Below are 6,253 nucleotides of genomic sequence, written 5' to 3'. Positions count from 1 at the left end.
CCCTCACTTCTAAGGTTATTTGCTAAAGAGAGATAAATACAATCACACATTTGTGCTTGGCCTTGGTGCACCCGCTTATGGCGTCCCCCGCCCCCCCCCCCCCCCCCCCCACCCACCCACCCACCCCCCAACACACACTCTTTCTCTCACCTTATCATATGACCCCACACTACTTTGTAGCCTGAACTGACGCATTCTACACACCTAGGCCCACTTGCCCATGTGCTGACCAGCTTGTATCTGGCCGCCCTTGTTACGGTGCCATTAGACACACACTCAAAATGGGCAAACGCTTCTGTCGTGTTCATGGTCTTGACCCAGAATCTCTACTTGGGCAAGTTGCTCTTATTGGCACACAGACTGCAGATTATTCAAACACACACACCCACCTGCAAATTCAGTTGGCCCATAGCTTCCGCCTATCGAACCCCACCCTCCATTTTCCTCATGCACGCTCAATTGTGGACCCACAAATCAGCATCCACCGCTGAAAACTTTGTTGCTGAGACATTGGAAACTACCAGCCCAGTAACACACAAACTCATACAACAATCCCTTTATGGCGAAGCCCACCAGATTTGGTGCTTGTCTACGGTGCTTTTGATTCCGCCAGAGTCTTGAGGCCATGCCATAAAGCCATTAATCAGCATGTAGCTTCACACACACATTTGTGTGCACAAAATCTGCCCACAAACACCTCACACACCCATCATTTTTGCCAGTGCAGCATGCACACAATATCTAAAGAAAATGACCCAATAGCACCTACTCACATACGTCTTTTTACTGCAAATTTTCTCACCTACCTCAGCTAATTATGCCCCCCAATCTTCTATGGTGCACCCAGCCCCACTTTGCCTGCCTTATGCCGTCAGCATGCCGGTCGTTGTGGTTTCAAAATTGCACACCCATGGTGAGCCTCATCTCCATCCTCCTGGTTTTCGGCGGCAATTGCAAATAGCGCTCCACTATAAGAGTACAAATTAGAAGACTGCAAACATTCTTCATGCATGTGATTTGATGCCGTAGGTGGCAAAGAACTCACACATAGTTACAACCCCACAAACACACACCAAACACTCTTCCCTCTCAACCTCGTTCTCTATCCAGCCAGCTTAATAAAAGAAAAAAATGTTTTAAAATATAATCGAAGTTCCCACGGGAGATTCTCCAAAACTTCGAGAAGATAAATATGCATAGCCATGAGAGACTTATGAAAAAATAATAACACTTATATTTTGTGGAAAAAATAACACACTTCTGGCACAAACCAACTTGTGTGAATTTTTTATGGGTATTGGGCATTACAAAACAATGGAGTAATTGAATATTTGGCTTTCAAAAGTGCCACAATTATCATCTTCTACATGAGAGCATGCGGATTGATTGTGTGTTTAATTTTGAGATTTTCAACTAAGCATTAATTTAGTGCTTGAATTGGTTGTAATTCTCATTGCACTAAATGGCAACCTCTTTTTGGCCTGCATGTGAGTTTCTCTTTATGAGCTACATTGGGAAATGACTAGATGCTTGGTTGAAGACAATTTTGCAATTTAGTGCTTGAATTGAATGTAAATTTTCTTTAGAGCACTAATAAATGAGCTTTTGAGAAAGGGTTGATTGGAAGGTTGAGAGCAGATTGAGGATCCAAATGCCTATTAAGGGGCACAAAATTGAATTGTAATGCAAAATTTGGCTATTCAAAAGCCATGCATTTTCTTCGTTTGTGCTATGCTTTTGTAACCATTTTCATGCATAAATGAACTCTCATTCCACAAATTTTTTGGCTTGTGCAGTTTGATGCTCGAGTTCATTGGCATTTTCATTGCACTACATGAATAAATCTTTTTGGCAAGCATACGAGCTTCATTTGAGAGCTACATTGATGATGCTTTCATGCTCGATGGAGAGTGTGCATTAAAGTTTGGGCTTGACATTGCTTGTACATTTTAGTGCTTGAATTGGATGAGAAAACCTTGCAAAGCACTAAAATTTAGCTTGTTTGATGGTCAAAAGAGAGCATTAAACTTTTGGAGGTTAGGGTTGATCATTTTTGCTTGTGTTGAATGACCATATGCTTAAGAGCACTAATGATTGGTCCTTTTTTGAAGGGTTGTGGGTAAGCATGAGAATTCATTGATCCATGTGAGAAGTGGGCATTGAATTAAATTGTAAAATTTGGCTACTAAGAGCCATTAACTTTCATTCCATCAAGTTGCAGTCATCTCTAGCTCATAGATTTTTCTTAAATTGTAGAATTTCATGTGAGCTAGTTGATAGCAAAATTTTTTGGAGAGCTTTAGAAATGCAATATTTGGCTATTTAGAGCCATTCCAATTCTTATGCCCGGGGGATTCACTATTAGTAATAGGGGGATATCACTTGCGTGCATTCAAATTAGAGAAACCCCCCTATGTATGATATCTTACATGCTAGCGTGCCCTGTAACATTTAATGGTCTAGTAACTTGTGTGTAGCGGAAAATAGCATGAACATAGTGAGCATTTCATTAAAATAGCTTCCTAATGAGAATAACAAGTGTGCTTGGGTGGAGAGAGCAACAAAAACCATAACACCTAGTTAGATAGCACGAACAATACTTGAAAAGAGAGAGAAGTTAAGCAATTGACAACAATTGAGGACCGGATTTGCATGGAGCCGGTCCCCCCTCCAAAAGGCTTTGTATTATGGTTTCTCCCATCAAGAGAGACATTTTACAATACAATTCTTTGTGTTCCTTCAATACTATCTAGTGCAATGAAGATGGAAACTTCATGCACTAAGCAAAACACTTATCAAACACAACATCAATTCCCTCATGGTCTCATACCCGAGACCTCACACACCTTCGAAGATGGTGAGAGCTAGTAGGGTATGAGAGTAGATTGAGAGGAAGAAGGAGTATTCTGGCGAGAAAGATGTACATCTCCTCACATAATCACTCATATTAGCATAGCTTAGCTTAGTAATTAGCATGGTAGAGGAGATGAGCATGCATTGAAGCTTGGCTCTTGGTTGGATTTGCATCACAAAGCCAAGATTTGTTGGTGTCGGCCTTCCTTCTCACAAGCTTGGAGTAGGTGATAAGCTTCCATTAAAGCTTGAGAAGGAGAGAGAGTCTTCTTACTCCACACATGAGCTAGTGTGTGTGTAGGTGATAATCCTTTGAAAAATCAGCCCCCTCTCTCTCTTGGTCAACCCCTCTTGCTATTTTCTCTTGCTAGCATCCTGTTGGACCTTCCCAGGCTTAACCAATGGGGATTAAGCAGCATAAGTGATAGCCTTTTGACGTGTGTCCCCCTTTCTCCTTTTGTGAGAGCTTTAGGTAATTAATAAATGCAACTAAACTCTCATCGGACCCCTTTGCCTCCTGTCCAATAGGAAGCAGGCAAGCCATTGGGTTGCTGAATGCTCATTGGACCCCTTGGGAGACTGTCCAATCGTCTTCTAGAGAGCTTAATTTACATTGGTTCTTTTGTTAAGTGTTTTTAAATTAATTAAACTAGATTTACTCTAGCCTAATTCTCATTGGTCCACCTCCAAGGCCATCCAATAGGATTTGAGTACACCTTGTGGGCATCTGGGCTAGGGAGCTGACATGTGTCCCTCATTCCCTTTGTGTAAAGGGAGCTTGTGTGTGTGTGTGTGATTTTCTCTCTCATCCCCTACTTGCAAGGATCGCCCCCTCCTATGTAGGGATGGATGAATACTTTTGGGGCACACACAAAGCATCCAATTTCCCTAATGTTTGACCTTTGGACACAACCTTTGAATTTTGGAACCTTAGCATTTTGGAAGTCTTAATGGGTTGAACCTTAGGGTCTTTTAAGCCCATTGGTTCACATAGCTCTTTTCCAGATGACCCCCCCTCTGGATCCCTATTTTTCCTCCTTTGGATCCCTACTGTGGCCGGTCTGCTACCTTAACCAATATTCTAGCTTTTTCTCCCCTGGCACTTCCCCATATTAAATGATCAATTTATCATGAGGAAATCATTTAGGAGAATTAGATATTGATTATTATGACATGCCCCCTATGTACGGACAAGATATGGACATTCTCACAATGAGCCACCCCCCTCGTAAAAATTTTGTACGGAATGTAATGACCCACTATTTTATGCATACTAGTAGCAAGACAATTTTAGAAGCACATGATTTTTTGCAAAAATACATGTTGAATTGCAAATAAACGGAAGTGTAGATTGTAGTGTGTTTTCATTTGAGAGAACAAACCACCATGAAAAGCAACAAATATAATGAATACTACATTAAAATAAACCAATCAATTCAATGTAATTTGTCAAAAAACGGACAACATTTCCCGTGTAAACCGATACAAATCTCAATCTCAAAACAAATGATACTAGCCACCTACTCAATAGGCTTCCCACATGGGATTTAAGGCACACATATGAAATGGGCTGTTCTCTAAATAACAAATAATGGCATGCTCATAAACAACCATGGAAAACTTCACTTATCAAATCAAAACACATTACTAAACAGGCCATTAAAGATCAAACTTTTTAAACAGAAACATTGCACTTGAGATCACTTGCTGCATCAACCTTAAATGATAGATCTTATGTTTACTATCAATTATTGAATAAACCATGATACATTTCTTATACATAAGTCTTTTTATTCAAGTACTCCTATCTAGGTATTGAGCACAATGCTTCAAAGAGTAGTCATCCCTCATCTTTGCCATTGGCATCTAGCAGGAAAGTGGTGGAATTGTCATTGGGAGAAAGGGGCAATTAAATATGGTGTGTTAATGAAGGGCATGTCTATTGCTTGTGTGGAATGAGAGTGGCATGGGTGGATCAAGAGGAAGGTCAAAATGCTGACATAATCTACCATTGAGGCAAGCCATCAAGCATGGAAACAGGCTGTGGGCACAATGGTGGCATGCATGGCCAACAAATAGTGTCCACAGCAGGCAAGGTTGTTGTAGATGGGAAGCCTTGGACCATTGCTGTCAACAAAGGAAAGATAGAGGATGCACGTCCTAATAGATGATGCAAAGGGTGCCAATTTCAACAAAGGATTTTCCCATGCAAGGACCATAGGGGAGAAGGCTTAAGATCTCTCTCTCTGTCTCTCTCTCTCTCTCTCTCTCTCTCACACACACACACACACACACACACACACACACACACACACACACACACACACACACACACACACACACACACACACACACACACACACACACACACACAATCTATGGAACACATACTAACAAACAGTTTGGGATATCACACACCCAAGCCTACAAGGTCAACCCCTTGCTCTATGTTCGACAGTTTATGCCCCAACTTTTTGGATCGGCCCATTTGTTTGCCATACTCGACTCAATGCTTGCATATTTAAGGTATAAACACATCTTTTGGAGCACACACACACACACACATATGCACACACAAGCACAAACACAGAATACATGGAACACAGGATGCAAGGCGTCAAACACTTGATGATATTAAGGACATACAACCACACAACACACACGGGGTTTTACTAAACAAGTTTTTAATAAAAATGACACAAGCAACAACATCATTGGCAGAGGAGTGATAGAAGGACGGATGCATACAAAACGGACGAGATGATGGATTTTCAAGCCAAAACCCCCTTTTTTTGTTTTATTCTGGCATGGACAAGCCCCTTATTTTGTACCCGCTCTCTAGATGCATGTTAGCATCCTTGAATTTATCAAATTTTCATTAATATTGAATGTAAAAAAATGTGCACTCGATGGTAAGTAACGCATGAGTTTATCCAGGTCTCACTGGCATTGTGGCTTCCAAATCTCAAGTAATCGGTTTTTTTTACAACCGAAACACCTACAAATTTAAAAGTACTATGTAACAATTGATTTATGCGAAAGCTTCTTACCTACTAGAGTGTCAAATTGGTAACTGGCCATTATACATAAAAAAGAGGTTTTTATAATTAATAAAAGCTTAACAGCTTGCATAAGTCATGTTGTATACTTGCTAAAACTAGGGGATAGACATAATTGTGGCGCCGAATGCCACTGCTGGCAAAACAAAGCTGTAGATGGCGTTGAAAAAATAGCCTTTAAGGCACCGCACGGAGCTCCCAATAAAGCAAGGGCAGCGCAAGGCTGGCTAAGCACATTCAATACGCATACACAGAGAGGGTAGATACTACACACTTGACATAGAGCGCCACACACACTGTGGTGAAATTGCCATAGGCAATTGTCCGGCAAGTCACGACAC

At 41.1% G+C, this 6,253-nt stretch overlaps 1 long non-coding RNA gene across 1 annotated transcript; it reads left to right on the top strand.

Moving 5' to 3' along the window:
- Window positions 1–263: 263 nt before the first annotated feature.
- On the top strand, window positions 264–5,223 carry LOC147449223 (uncharacterized). The gene is made up of 2 exons (XR_015189533.1): window positions 264–913; window positions 4,727–5,223. It is a non-coding gene; the product is annotated as an uncharacterized LOC147449223 (long non-coding RNA).
- Window positions 5,224–6,253: the final 1,030 nt, after the last annotated feature.

The sequence above is a fragment of the Adiantum capillus-veneris genome, chromosome 10 (genome assembly GCF_014529385.1).
Source record: "Adiantum capillus-veneris isolate H3 chromosome 10, ASM1452938v2, whole genome shotgun sequence".
Classification (NCBI taxonomy): Eukaryota; Viridiplantae; Streptophyta; class Polypodiopsida; order Polypodiales; family Pteridaceae; genus Adiantum; species Adiantum capillus-veneris.
Note: the sequence above shows the minus strand (reverse complement) of the source record. Positions and strands in the feature narration are given on the sequence as shown.